Raw genomic sequence first — 15,748 nt, 5'->3', positions numbered from 1 at the left:
CCAGCTGGTGCTCTGCGACTCCGCCCTTTCCCCTCCCAGCGCCGGAGGGTTCGCGCGACCGCAGCTGTTCCCTTTCGCAGCGCGCGGGAAACAATTCCAGGCCGATTGCCTTGTGCCGAAAAGCACCGCCTCTCCTTCCAGCTCAGGCCCGGGCCGCCGGCTCCCCGAATGACGTCACGGGGGCGGGGCTTTAATGGTGGTGTGCCGCGAGATTTTTTTCCGGTAAACAGGTGTGCCGTTGCCCAAAAACGTTTGGGAAACACTGGTTTAGACCACAGCACCATCTCATCCCTTACTGCTGTGTTTAGTCATTGCCCCGTCATACAACTTCATGAGCTGGCGCTCTTTAGATACTCTCATCTCTGCCTCACAGTTCTGGTCTTGCTGAGGAGAGGGCAGGGGATCCCCACTGTCAGAGAGCCTGGACTCCAGGTCCTCTTCCAAAGAGAACTACTACTACAGCAGCAGCAGCAGCAGCAGCAGCAGCAGCAGCATGATACTGCCCATCAATCACTTGGCTTGCAGAAGTCTTGCTTTGGTTTGAGCAAGGATCACTTGCACTAAGGAACTCCATGGTGCAAGGTATCTCAGCAGGGCTTGCTAAAACCACCGAGCAGTGCTAGCAAGCAAGCCCCTGCAGAGTGAGATCTTTTGCATCTCCAGCTTGAATTCAAACTGGTAACTCAAAGAAAGAATCTGTGCTCCCGATTATTATTTGCATCAAAAGATTGTGCTTTTAAAATGCTGCACCTTTTCCCATTGCTGTGCAGCAAGTGCTCGCTGTTAATCTCCCTTTTATTCACAGCATATGAGGGAAAGTGGCCATGGTTTGTCCAAAATGGCTTAGCAAGCCGAATTCGGCCCACGGACTTGAGCACCCCCCCCACACATAAGTGTTCTGCAAGTCTTTTTGGCTGAAGAGCAGAGTTAAAATCATTTAATTTATTTCATTCTCACTATGACTCGCTTCTTATGAAATTTCTTTAAACAATTTAACAATAAAAATATGCATAGATGAAAGGACTAGGTCAAGACATATTAATGAGGAGTTAAACAAACAGGCTTGACCTTGACATGCAGTACAAAAGCCAACCTAATCCACTCTGGCGTAGGTGGGTGTGTACCCTTTCAGAGGTTGACCCCTTTCCAACTTAGCACCAAAAAGTATACGTATTTAAAGAAAGCAGTTTAAAGAAAACTTTTCTATTTTCTTTCTCATATTCTGTGCTCACAACATACTCATTCTCTCTAGCAGATAAGTGCACAAGCTTGCAATTTCCCCCGTAGTGAGGAACGCTCTTCTCCTCACTTGGCAAAGCTAAAGCCTTGCAGAAATGTCATTCTACTACCAGTGGGCTATCTACCACACTACTTTCCCTTATGAAACCACCCTGCAAAGGCTAAAGTAGTTTGAGGGTGTTACAGGACTAATCATCTAGATGAGCATTCATTTTGGATATCAACAACAAAAGTTTTAAGGCTGTATTTAATACATTTTTGGCAATTATTAAATACTTGTAAACTAAAAAAAAAGAGCAAACATAAGAACAGTCTGTATTCCATTAATCATAAAGTAAATAAGCTAGATGAAGCTGAAAAGCAGTTAATTCAAAGTATTCTTAAAAGAACAGAAATTCATGTCGATCACTGGAGCAAATAATTACAGAATTGCGAAACAGCAAATACAGTGGTGCCCCGCAAGACGAAATTAATTCGTTCCGCAATTTTTGTTGTCTAGCGAATTTTTCGTCTTGCGAAGCACGAAATCCCATAGGAATGCATTGAAAATCAATTAATGCGTTCCTATGGTCAAAAAAAGTCCAAACAAAGCCAAATTTGGTACAACAACAGTTTATTAACTGCTCTTTAAAGTCACACATACTGTAAAGAGCAGTTCAAAAATTTAAGGGAAAATAAATTAACTTTATAAACAAAACATGTCTTTGTTTTTAGTCAAAGAAAAAAGTCGCGAGACGTTTTCGTCTTGCGAAGCAAGCCCATAGGGGAAATTCGTCTTGCGAGGCAAATCGCGAACGGAAAAACCTTTTGTCTAGCGAGTTTTTTGTCTTGCGAGGCATTCTTCTTGCGGGGCACCACTGTACACTGTTGTAACCCCCAATGTAACACTTCCTGTGGAGGGAATGAAAACTGCTTAGCACTGAACGCTAGCTATTTTTCACTAAACATATCCTATAACCAGAATGAAGGTTGTTTTCTGCAATATGGGCGCAACAAACAAAAGTGACGGACCACCTGATGAAACTAAATACAACAGAACAATGTTTGCACCGCTCAATGTTATTTGCCTGCGTAAACAGGAAATCCATTAACACATTACAAAGTTATCCTACAGTTAAATCAATAGCAACACTTTCTCTCCAACTGCTTACCTGCATAAGTATTTTGTTTTGTCAGATTCAGTAAAACATGAAGGGCTACAAGCATTTAGAGACAAATCCCTCACCTTGCCAATCAACTGAGGAGGAATAAAAGCAAAAGGCTAGTACTTTCAAGTTCACAGGAAAGGGTTCCAAAGTACTGTAATGTTGAGTCCATTCAAGTTAAGAGGCACAGCTAAGAGGCACAGCCTTTTCAGAAAGTCAGACGTCATGCTATGCTACTGTGCTGTCTCAAGTGTATGCACAATATTGCCTTGGGCCCTGCAAATGATCCCGGTTTCTGCCTCTGAATGATTTCACAGTCAAAGGAGAAAGCACCACTATGAGTTGCTAGGAAACAGGGAGGGAGTTCCTGACCTGAATTCTTAGAGTAGAGGATGTTGCCCAGGAAGCTTATACAGTCTTCCCAGTTCCTTGGAAATAAAGGATATATAAACCCTTGCACATATCCTGAAAAATAACATAGGAGCCTCAAAACGAAATTACAGACTTAATAACAGGCTTTGTGCAAAGAAAAACAACAGGTATCACGCAGGGATTTGTCCTGTCAATTTGAAAAAGAACTAAATTAGGGGGAAATTCCACTAGGATTAAATGTTTGCACTTATTTTTTTAACAGTTTTATTGTTTTTGTGTGCCTTTTCCCTAAATCTGTCATCAGCAACTGCTTTTGATGGAAGGCGAATCTGTGAAAAAGGCCACAACTCCCACTACCCAAAGTTACTTGTTAGTACCGAATGGCATCGCAACAGGGAGCATGGGGGGGCGGTACGCCCCGGGTTCCATGCCTGCGGGGGTGACAAGAAGTCACCCCGCAGGGTCTCATGGTGGCGCGAGCAGCCATCGAGCTGCCGCAGCCACCTCTGGAAGATCCTCTGTTAGTGGCTATAGCCGCGAGCAGAGGATCCTGGCGCTGGCGGCAAACCGCTAAGTACAGCACATGTGTGGCGTCGCACGCATGCGCTGTATGTAGCGCCGCCACCCATGCACTGTATAGCAGTTTGCTGCCGGCACCAGGATCCTCTGCTCATGGCTGCAGCCATGAATTAAGGATCCTCAGTTTGCAGCTGTAGTGGCGCCGGAGGGATCCCGGCACCATCCATACGGCACTGGCGGCAAACCGCTATACAGCACATGTGCAACGTCGCTACGTACGCCGCATGCACCGCACATGCACCCTACGTCATGATGCCCGCCGCAGGTGTCACAACGCCTTCCTTCACCCCTCTTCGTACCCAAATAATTTCAGAAATGTCTCTCCCTCTCTGCCCTTCTCTTGCTTCTGTATTGGCAAGGGCAGGGGGCAGATTTGACACAGGGATTTGTACCTGCTGACCCCCATCCTAAACACATTGGCTCATGTATAGCAAACCATTAACTACAGTTTACTGTAATGTCTGAAATTTGCCAATCACACCAGCCACCTACTTTAAGGGAAATAAATCATGATCAGAAAGTCAAGAACCTTAGGTTATCATTTTGGTGTGTTTGGAGCAAAACAAACCACTATCCCTGTAGTATCAGAGTGCACTTATTAACTTTGAACTTGCTCAATTAACTTTTAATTGAACAGATTTAAAAATAAGAGCATTGCGACTAGACCGTCAAACTCACTTGCTTAGAAACAGAAGTATATCTCCTGGAATCTGTGGAATTCAAGTGAAGAAAAAACACAAGAAATTCCTTGAAATGATATAGAGACTATACAGTCCATCTTTACAGTGCTTCACACACACACACACACACACACACACACACACACTGCTAAAACGACTTCTTTTTTTCATCAATTCTGATGTTTCTGCTTGCACATGAGAATAATGTCTTGACACAACATGATACAGTGGTACCTCGGGTTACATACGCTTCAGGTTACAGACTCCGCTACCCTTTTATTGGCACAGTGAATTGGAAAGATACTTCTACAGTAATTAAGATATGACATTACTCACTCACATATCACTAATAAATTATTGAGAAATCTCCTTGGAGTTTGGATCCAGCCATGTGGAGCATTGATTCCCAAGCGATGAAATGTAACCAAGCAACACCGCCATTTTCGCTCTAGCCCATTGTTATTCAGACTTGGAAAAAAAGAATAGCCTCTCAATTGCCACAAGAATAGCACTGAAAAGCTGCCAAAGACAAGCTGCCTGATTAAAAGATTCCATCATTCTAGTGCTATAATAGGGAAGATCTGAAACTGAAATTTAATAGAATATACTTCTTCTCACTAAAATGAGAAAAGGGTTCCTCATAAAAGCAGATAATCATGTGTGTGTTTTTTACAGACAGAGTAACTGTAATTTATCCAATGCAAATAGTGCAACGTATTGAATTATTCATGGAGATAGTGAGACAGAAATAGGGTTTCTTGATAACTCAATTACTAAGTGTTATGGAGAAAATAATTATACCCATCCTTTCTCACATACTTTCCACAAAAACATAAATTTAGAAGCCGCACCTGGGACAGTTTGTTATGATTTATATCCCAGGCTTTTAATCTAAAAGGAACAAAAGTGACACAAGAATTAAAAAAAGACACAATATAAAATAATCATACACAAAAAGCCATAATGAAAGCAGAGTTCAAAAATAATATGGTATTGGAAGAAATCCTAGTATAGAGTTCAAATCAATCTCATGATGCAAATAAATCTGCAGCGACAAATTATTTTTCCAATGTTTTTCCACTACTACACCCACTCTTCTATGACATGGCCCTGAAAAATGTCTAAACTATCCTCTGAATTCCATACCAATAGTTCATAAACAAAATTACATAATACTGTAATGCATTTGCACTGAGACAAAAAGATAAAAACAAACGAGCCCTGGTCTAATTCTCATCCGTGTGGCTGTTTTTTTACATGATAGATTTCTTCAGGTCTCATATATCTGCACCCAAAATCTCTGTTCAGATATAGGGCTCAATTAGACTAGATTCTTGCATGCTCAAGTGTAGCAGACAAACTTTCTCCAATCGTGAGCTATACAAGAGAAACAATTTTGCATGTGAAAACTGGCCCACACTTCACCAATAAGCAGATAGCATTCACGGCTTAAAGGGCTATGCATATGACCTGAAGCCTTGTGCTTCTATGATAATTCTGAAGGCACTTCAGGGGAAAGATTAAGGGGGGGGCACTTAGTATCATAGGCGCCGACTCCATGGGGCTTGAGGGGGCCCGAGCCCCCTCAAAAATTCGTTTGGGGGGGCTCTGCCCCCCCAATAATCTCCGGCGCCCCTCCAGCAGAGCGCCATCGCCGCCCCTCCCCCAGCCCAAACTGCACAGGGTCGGGCTGCATGCCTCCTGCCCTCCCTCCCGAGCAAAAGCTCCACCCAATTTCCTTCGGAGCTGATTAATAGGCGCAGCACGCTCTCCCCTATTTGCTCACGAGGAGGCGGCGCCACTTTATTTGCATATTCATGAGCTTATTTATTATTCATGAGCTTTCCCGGGCCCCCCCAATATTTTTTATAAGTCCTCGTCCCTGCTTAGTATATAATTTATTGAGGGATACAGCTGCTCACGTGGTCAGTATGCATTCCTGTGAATAAGCTCACTTCTTTCACTCCTGAGCCTGAAAGTCTTCAGAAGCACAAAGCCCCCTCTTACATCTGTCAGATTTTAAACTTAATTTGGAATTCTCCCCCCACCCCGCCAAATCAAGTTTGTCAAGTTTTTCTTCCACTGTTTGGGCTATTTGTCACTGGCAGTGTTTGAAATAAAAAGATCATATTGGGCAAAACATTCATTTTGACTGCCTAACAAAAGAAAGGTTTTCTTCCTAACAAAGAAAGGTTCATTCTAGTCCATTTTCCTACATTTTTTTTTATTTTGTTCCAGATTTTAACATAGTTATCCCAGAAAATGTTTAAGTTCTTAGCTGATATCCATATCCCCAAATATTTAATTGTTTTCCATTTTAATTCCCGTAATATTCTCAAGTCTTTCTTTTGCCTGTGAGTCTAGATTTTTAGCTATTATTTTTGTGTTTTTTCTTATTTATATAGAATGCTGCTAAGTTGCCATTTTTTGTTATAGTTTGTATTGTCCTTGGCAGAGCCGTCTTTACCATTGGGCTTAGTGGTGTGTTGCGCCAGGGCAACGGCCTCTCAGGGGTGCCCCAGTGAGTGGGGGAGCTGTGAGGCTTTGCCGGTGGCTTCCCCTTTCCCTGCACACCCGCCAGCTGTGCCCCATCAACCATATGGCTGGTGGGCGTGCAGCTTCCCTCCCAAGCCTCTGCAGGGACTGCTCTCCTGCAGCGGCATGGGGGAGAGTTGCACCCCTCTCCATGGCTGGCAGTGTACAGCTTCGCCCCCCCATCCGTGGTAATTTGGGGGCGCTGGGTGGATATTTGCACCCCGGCGCCGCATTTGCTAGAGATGGCCCTGGTCCTTGGGACGCTTTCCATTGGATTTTCCAACGTCAACGTTGTCCGCAAAGGTTTCCACTTTGTACTCTCTCTGCCCAACCTTAATTCCTGTTGTTTCATCGTTATTATTTTTTGTATTTCTCTAGTTAACATTTCTAATACTAGGATAAACAACAGTGGCAACAGGGGTCCAACAGCTTCTCTATGCATTATGCAGGATGAGATGGTAGCATTCTGGACTGTAAAAGGGTGAGAAACATACTTCTGACTGTCCTTGCATGAAATCTGGTACATTAGAAAGAAGCTGAACATTTCTCAGCGATTCAGTAACTTAGTATGTACAGATGCCACATTTTAAGTGGAGGAGCAACAGATGTAGGGTTTTACTGAGTCCTCCACCTGCAGTCTTCATTGGCATTGCCCAGAATCCTGTCACTTTATTCTGCATAATGTATAGATTGGCTACTCAGCTCCAGGGACAAGATACTTCAATAGGCTACCCCTGAACACAAGCATGTTACCTATTTCCCCGTGATGCTGAGGCATCTAAGTTGATTTATTATGAAAGAATTCCAGTTTATCTGGATTGTGGTCACAACACAAGCAACATCTCTGTCATGCCATAAATAGTTTGTGTCATCACAGCAATTTCTCACATTAATCTGCACATCTGTTCTGCTGTGACTAATTGTACCTTGTCTCTCACTCCTCTGCATATCACTTTGTAAGGGCACAGCATTAGAAACAGCTTAAAACACTTTAAATAAATAAAGAATATTTATTTATTCAAACTTACTCTCCCCTGAAAAAGGAGGACAATTCATTTATAAACAGTTAAAACAGCTTCACAAATTTTCAAGCTTAGTAAGCTGATCATGTAGGTTTACAGTGCATTGTTATATTAGTTTATTTGAAGTGGCAAAAAAGCATAGAGCTATCAGGGTGATTATTTGAACCTTTTTATCTCCTACTTACAGTGAAACAGAAGGAAATCTCATTGGAAGTGTTTGCAATCCAAAGGCAAGTAAGTGGTAAGTAAGCTATTAACTTATGTACGTCTTGTTCCTCCACACAAGGAGAAAAGAAGGTTATGTGATTTTAAATTTTTTTAGGTCGTTCTGAAATGTCTCCAGTTAAGGGTAACACATAAGCTTTAAACAAAGGACATGCATGGAATGACTTTGCCCCTTAAGTAAATGAGTCCCTTGAGCGAACCTAGTTCTATAGTATTCAATGGGCAATTCTGTGAGACGTAACTGAGATATCAATCTTGCTTCGATACTGAACCTGTAAGCCAAAAACTACAGATTTGTATGATCAGTCATCTCTATAGAAAGGTTGTGGACTCTCATTCATTGGAGGTTTTTAAGCAGAGCTGGATGGCCATCTGTGATGGATGTTTCAGCTGAGATTCCTGCATTGCAGGGGGTTGGACTAGATGACCCTTGGGTCCCTTCCAACTCTACCATTATATGAAAAGTTGGCCATATAACCTGTCTTAGTCAAAGGTAGGCAACATGCACTCTGCACCAACTGCCAGTTACCTTGCTGAAGGGAGGCACACTGGGGCCTCTGTCACTTGCAGAGAGACCAAGAGCCACTGGGAGCCTGCACTTAATCACTACATACCAGGAAAAGCATCATGGCAAATGGGGGCCCAGCCTGGCTCCTTCCATCAGCCACTGAAGGTGAACCTGCCCCCTCCACCATTCCCTTCCTATTGCAGGTTACAGATAGCCTTATCTTTTAGTATCTGTACAGAACACAGAAAACATTAGGTGCTTTAATGTGCATAACAAATAATAGCAAATGTTCCCTATGTCACAGCACGCTAAGTTCCCCTGCCCCACCGTGAAGCAGCCTCTCCTTCGTTTTGACACTACGTAATTTTGAACTCTAGTATGGCAAGAGGCAGCTAGGCAAAGTCTCAACTTGTCTGGACAGTCACTTTCCCTTTAGAGAAGTTTGCTGCGAGGAGACATTTTAGGAGAACTGGAGCACACCTGAGCTGTTTTATTTTATTATTGCTAATGTGTGAACGGGAGCAGATCTAGATTTTAAAAAAAGATAAAAACTGCTGAAAGTACAGTAAGTTACCAATGAATGTTTCGTATTTGCAGTGTCTCTTAACTACTATTCAAATTGCCATTCCACCCCACACACCCCACTTCACCCCTGCTGCACTGGCCTTAGGAGTACCTGAAGGAGCATCTCCATCCCCATCGTTCAGTCCAGACACTGAGGTCCAGCTCAAATGGCCTTCTAGTGGTTCCCTTGCTGTGAAAAGTGAAGTTACAGGGAACCAGGCAGAGGGCCTTCTCAGTAGTGGTGCCCTACCTGTGGAACGCCGTCCCATCAGATGTCAAGGAGATAAAGAACTACACAACTTTTAGAAGACACCTGAAGGTAGCCCTGTATCGGAAAAATTTTAATGTCTGATGTTTTATTATGTTTCTATGTGTTGGAAGCCGCCCAGAGTGGCTGGGGCAACCCAGCCAGATGGGTGGGGTATAAATAATAAAATAATAATAACAACTACCTGATAGCTTGAAAAATCAACTGACATTAGGTCATCCAGCCTAACATTACTGCTCTGAAACATGAATTATTTGAAGTGTTCAGTTGTGCAGTTTTCAAGCTAGGATAATAATAGATCAAACACTAGGGACTGAATCAGCTGGGTTTACTTACTCTCATACCCTGGCCCTTACGAAAAGGAAAATAATACTCAGTGCATAAGCCATTTTCTAAGGAAAACTAGCTATCGTGTCCCTGATACATCCTCAGCATGCCCAAAGGACTGGCATCCTTTCTGAAATTAGGAAGCTGTAAAGCACCAATGATTGCTTAAGGCATTTTCATTTTGTGGCCTTAAACAGGCATGTCCAGTTCTAAATTAACCTCCACTCCCCAGTATGTATTCCGGAATACTGTTATTTTTAAAATAAGGCTGAGGGTACCAGCATGACAGTTTACTACCAATGGTTTCACTGAGATGATGAACAATTATACAGGTGCCTTGTAATTAAGTGCCTTTGGTTAATTGTTCGGTACTGAATACCTAAGAGCCATTTACATCATTTTAAAGTCAAGTACTGTACTGTACAAAAAGTACTTAAATTTAAATGGCAAAATAAATGTACAGTGCTTGTTATTAATGGCATATAAACATTTAAATAGATGGGTTTCCCTGCAGTAAACGCAAAAGTGGAGGCGTGATCCCTTTCCAACAGCTGTTTCCACAACTGCTAAAGAGAAAACCTAGCCGCTGGGACATGCACAGCAATTGAGAACACATTTCTATTATGCTATCTAAAAGGGTTATTTTGGTTATTTAGTTTTAGAAAAGTAATGTGTGGTTTGGCCTTTAAGCTGGTGGTATGCACGGGAGTGCAAAAATGCTATGTTGGGGACTTCTAACATAATGTCCCATTTCTAAAAGTTCAGGATAGTGCATTTATCAGATGAGCACAAAACATGCCAGAAGAAAACACAGAGTGGTCAGTTCCTAGTCATTCCCTCCCCGATTCAAAGAATCACCTCGGCATGAGGTTGCATTCCCTAATTATGCTATTCAAGAAATATCTAATAATTGGAGGTTCATTATTCTCTTGATCAGTCCTGTATTCCAAAGTGCTAAGTGAATCCGCCTCTGAATTATCTTGCAGCATCAAGACAATTCAGGTACAGAATGTCTCCCCCTTTACCCCAAGAAGTCTGCCTAGCACCAACAGATAGTATATTTTTTTAATAGAATCATAGAACAGTAGAGTTGGAAGGGACCCCAAGGGTCATCTAGTCCAACCCCCAGAACTAAGGAAAGCCTCTACTATTCACCCAGTATTTTAGGATTATATCGTTTTAATGTTGCAATTAATTTAGTACTAAAAGGATTTAATCTCTGTCAGCTGGATGTATGTTTCAGCCTTATGAAATTACTTATGCCTTTATGTCAGTGGATATGTTCAGAGCTGCAATTGTGTTACCTCGGTGTGTGTTTGTATTGAAAAATGTTGTTAAGCTATTATATTTGCTCATTGAATATTGTTATCAAGAAACTAACAAATATATATAAACATACAAAGAAGCCCAGGTATAACAATCAGTATAAACCAAAAGGGAAAAATTAGAAATTACAGTAAGGAGATAAGCTACTTGACCTGAAGAGCCTCTGAGAAAGATCAATTCATTTGAAAAATATTTCTCTTTACAAAGAAAACAACAACAACTACTACTACTACTACTAATAATAATAATAATAATAATTTATTATTTATTCCCCAGCCACTCCGGGCGGCTTTTAACAGAATATTAAAATACAATAGTCTATTAAAAGCTTCACTAAACAGGGCTGCCTTCAGATCTCTTCTAAAAGCCTTGTAGTTGTTTTTCTCTTTGACATCTGGTGGGAGGGCGTTCCATAGGGCGGGTGCCACTACCGAGAAGGCCCTCTGTCTGGTTCCCTGTAACTTGGCTTCTTGCAGCGAGGGAACCGCCAGAAGGCCCTCGGCACTGGACCTCAGTGTCCGGGCAGAACGATGGGGGTGGAGACACTCCTTCAGGTATACTGGACTGAGGCCATTTAGGGCTTTAAAGGTCAGCACCAGCACTTTGAATTGTGCTGATAGTTTGTGTTTAAAACAAGACACTGTAAAAAACTAATCTGCCAACAAAACAAGGAAGCAACATTCCTGTTTCTGTGCCAGATCAGGATAAAAGTACTTTTCCCCCTCCCATGATAAGCCTACCATGCCGTCTTTTCTTCAATGATTACACAGCTAGAAGGCAAACAAATATAAGAATGTCCTGTTTTTTCTCCTAATCTTTGCCCTGTGAAAACTGCTGATTGAGAGTTCTACTCGAGAATTTGCATAAATGCAAAACAAGTTGGAGATTTCAGGTGGTTATAAGTGGAAACAATCTGCAACCCAATGAGTTGTGAGATAAATATTTGGATAGGGCAATTGAATTGCATCATTATATTTCCTCAGAACATCTGTGGATTACTTTGTTCACAATCTATGCAACAGAAAACATATGACACATAACTTTGCACTGCAACTCATAAGCAAAGACACCACTTGCTAAGAAGTGCTGAACCTTAGGAGGAGAATTCTGTATATGGAGATTTAGCTTTCAAATGTATATTACATTCAGGCCTCAAGAAGTTAAAATACCGGTAAATCAAATCCAAAACATTTTAACACTTTTGTACAACTTAGTCTTATGCACATCTTGCTTAAGCATAATGTGGGGATGGGGAACCTGTGAACCTCGAGTTATTGCTGGACTATAGCTCCCATCCTTCCCACCTACTGACTATGTTGGCTGGCACTGATGGGAGTTGGAGTCCATCCTGATTTAATGAATGCTTGAATACAGTGCAAATTTGATAATCCATAACATCATGGGCATAGCTGGGGGGGCAGCTGCCCACCACCAATCAAGTAAGTAAATGAAAATACTTAACTGACCAATTGTGTCACAGATAACTCAGTTCTGCCCCCTCCTAACATAAAGCACGCCCCCTCTTTAAAAAAATCCTGGCTATGCCCATGCATAACATACCAAATAAAGCTGTCCAGTTACATATTAAATGTATCAAATGAACTCTAAGGTCCACTTCTTATATGAATTTGGCATGCACGGGCAATGACTGATTTACATGCCTCCAACTGATGTGTGACCACGCACATCATGGCAACCCAGACATGGCCGGAAAAGGGGATGGACGATGACTCAAAACTCAACTCCTGCACAAATCGGGAGTTGACCGTATTCACTGCGTATCCCACGGCACATACATTTAGCTACACATATGTTATGTAAATAACACAATGCAATAAACAAATGAATTGACCCAATTTTATTCTGCAGAGGAATCAGATCTACATAAGCATTTCTTTGCACATACAGATGCGCTGCCTCTGCCCATTCAGATGGGTTAACCTGCATGGAAACTAGAGCAACTGAAATCTTAAGCTTTGTCAGTATCTTGGGTGCTCTATACTATCAGCTTAAAACGTTTTGATGTTTTGTTCTGGTACAAGAGTTTAGGGAACAAGAGTTCAAGGAATGAAATACTGTGATGAAAAAATGTAAACCGAAATGGTAACAGAATGTTGACTTGTTTAAAGAACGTGAGCATCCACCTACACCGAAACCTCACACATCGACAGGGAAAAGGAGGCAGCTTCCAAAATACTCAGTGAGAGATTTACATAAATGGAACTGCTATTAGAGTTGCAAACTTTAAAACACATAAACAGCACAGTCCCCAGAAGTAGGCCCTACTGAGTTCAGTGAGGCCTACTCCCAAATTAAGTGGGGCTAGGATTGCAGCCTTAAATCCCATTGATTTCATAAAGCTGTTACTAAATAGCTACTCTGCAATGATGCTGATCATGAATCTGTGGTATACAAATTTAATTTGGACATTAAGATTGAAATAATGAAGATTCTCCTGCATACATACTTAATATATATATTCTTATAAGTACTGTCATAGCTGTATAAATAAAATGTAGTTTAATAAAGATTGTTGCACGACCTTCTAACACTTTGCGAAGATGTATATCTGTAATTCGTACCTCAATGAACCTTACTTCCAAAATGGGTACAGAACTGGATTACTAGTCCTGTGTCATAATAATTCCAAGCAGGTCTAACAGTTAAAAATGGTCAATGAAGTCATAGCTTTTGACCAAACAGCAAATGACTTCTAGTTAAAAACGTTATTCTTATAAATACATGGAGGAGTTTTTCATGATACCATACATATAGCGAGACTTGCTTAGGGTAAAGATGTTAAGGGTTTTTCATCTTTCTCGTGCTACATGCAAAAGTGGATCAGCTCCATCAATAAGGATGAGGGTGGCACCTCCTCTTCTATTTGGGATTAATCCGTAATAACAGTTACAGTCAGAATGTGTATTTACTATCATTTAGGCTGCAATCCTATACACATTTACCTCAAAGTAATCCCTACTGAATTCAGCGGGACTTACTCTGAGCAGACAGGAATAGGATTGTAACTTTTATGCAGATTAGTTACCACTGATTAACTGACAATCAACATGGATCAGAAGTAGTAAAACGTGGTGTTAAAACACCCTTCCATGCATGTTTCTTCACAGCCTTCTACTAAAAGTTCTAATAATCCCTGGTTATTATTATATGAAAATAAAAACCATTTAACTAGCCCAAAGAGATACGATCTTCCATGACTGGTGTTTGGTTCCATCTACACAATGAAAAAGGGAAAAAGGAAACTCTGACCTGCTTATCTTTTGCTGGAAATGAAAAGGAGAATCGCCCTTCCAACTGTACAGTGGTACCTCAGGTTAAGTACTTAATTCGTTCCGGAGGTCCATACTTAACCTGAAACTGTTCTTAACCTGAGGTACCACTTTAGCTAATGGGGCCTCCTGCTGCTGCCGTGCTGCCGGAGCCCGATTTCTGTTCTCATCCTGAAGCAAAGTTCTTAACCTGAAGCACTATTTCTGGGTTAGCGGAGTCTGTAACCTGAAGCGTATGTAACTTGAAGCGTATGTAACCTGAGGTACCACTGTATAGGGAAACCTTTAAATGTGTAATATAGCATATTATTATGTTTTTATATATGTTGGAAGCTACCGAGAGTGGCTGGGGCAACCCATTCAGATGGGCAAGGTACATATAATAAAATTTATTATTATTATTATTATTTAACCACTGAGATAGTGAACACAAGAAGGTAGTTCCAGGATAACTAACCCAGGCTAAGGGATCTCAAGCATACAAACGAAAAACCCGTTTCAATTTCTGGCAAGAGGATAAGGAAGCATCCTATGGTGCTCTCACAGGGCTGTTATCCCAGAGGCCATTCACAGCTAAGAATAGCGCAGGTTGCAGGAAAGCAGGTCCCAGCACTTACCTGAAAGTTAAGTCCTTACTGACTGAACTAAACGCGGAGAGGACTGGGCCGCGCGGAAGAGGAAGCCGAGGAGGTTTAAAACTCCTGGCCTGCTCGCCTATGGCGGCGCTGAAAGGTGAACCGCGCGCCAGGCAAGGCAGGTGCGCTGATTGCAACTCCGCGGAAACTCGCCCTTAGCAACTAACTCCCTGAACTGCAACGCTACCCGGCCCTCCAGCCACCCACCTTGCTGCTTCACACGCACGCCAGCAACGCGGGGTCTCTCCAGTCAGCGGGCGAACCGGCTGCAACTGGAGGCGGGAAGGGAGCCTCCCAGGCACCTTGAGGAGGCGGAGTGTGTTGCCCCGGGCGGCGCTGCCAGCGAGGCGAGCCAGGCGCTCGAGGAGCGGCTCATTGGCTCTGGCTAGAGCCGGGAAGGGAGCGAGCGTGCCCGAGGCTCGCTTTAAGCAGCCCCGCCTGCCCTGGGACCGACCCTGCAAGGCAACGCAACCTGGCCTCGCCGCTCCTCCTCCCTGCGTTGCCGCCCATGGCAGGAAAAGCCTCAAGAAAGCGGATAAAGCGCGGGGAAAGCTGGGACTGGGCTCCAGCTGCCCGCCGCGCCTCTCGTTTGGCGGGAGAGTGTAGTCGGTCACTTGGCTCCACGGTCTACTCGGAAGCAAGTCCCGTTAAGTTTGCTCCCATGTCCTCGGGTGGCAACCTCCGTTTGTCAGGTTCTTCGAATTCAATTCAAAGGAATTCCCACCTTCGCCACCGAATACAGTGGTTTTTGGAATATGAACCCAGCCAGAGAACAGGTGTTTTACCTGAGCTGCGTGTGGGTAGTTTTCAGGTCAAAAGTAAGACATGGGAGGTTTATCTTCCATTAACCAGAGTTGCATAACTTTTATTCTTGTAGGAGGTTGTGATGACTACCAATATGTTGCGAGGTTCTTGGTTGTATAGTTCTGCTGACCTAAACATGAATAAAATTGATCGATTTGAAAATAAATGGGAAGACAACGACTTGCCACCTCAGAAGCTACCATGTTTGTCCTGGCATAAGAAATTGTTC

At 42.6% G+C, this 15,748-nt stretch overlaps 1 protein-coding gene across 5 annotated transcripts in view; it reads right to left on the bottom strand.

Annotated features, from left to right (window-relative positions):
• Positions 1-15,334, bottom strand: part of CRACDL (CRACD like) — a 60,888-nt gene extending 45,554 nt beyond the window's left edge. The window contains exon 1 of one of the 5 annotated variants that reach the window (XR_014525772.1): positions 14,923-15,242. The gene's annotated coding sequence lies outside the window, so the exon portion shown is untranslated. Of the gene's footprint in view, positions 1-2,464; positions 2,692-14,697 lie in introns of those variants that run through there. The other 4 variants (XM_083501685.1, XM_083501684.1, XM_083501682.1 and 1 more) reach the window with 4 other exon arrangements.
• Between the last annotated feature and the right edge of the window lie 414 nt (positions 15,335-15,748).

The sequence above is a fragment of the Podarcis liolepis genome (genome assembly GCF_965112155.1).
Source record: "Podarcis liolepis genome assembly, chromosome: 4".
Classification (NCBI taxonomy): Eukaryota; Metazoa; Chordata; class Lepidosauria; order Squamata; family Lacertidae; genus Podarcis; species Podarcis liolepis.
Note: the sequence above shows the minus strand (reverse complement) of the source record. Positions and strands in the feature narration are given on the sequence as shown.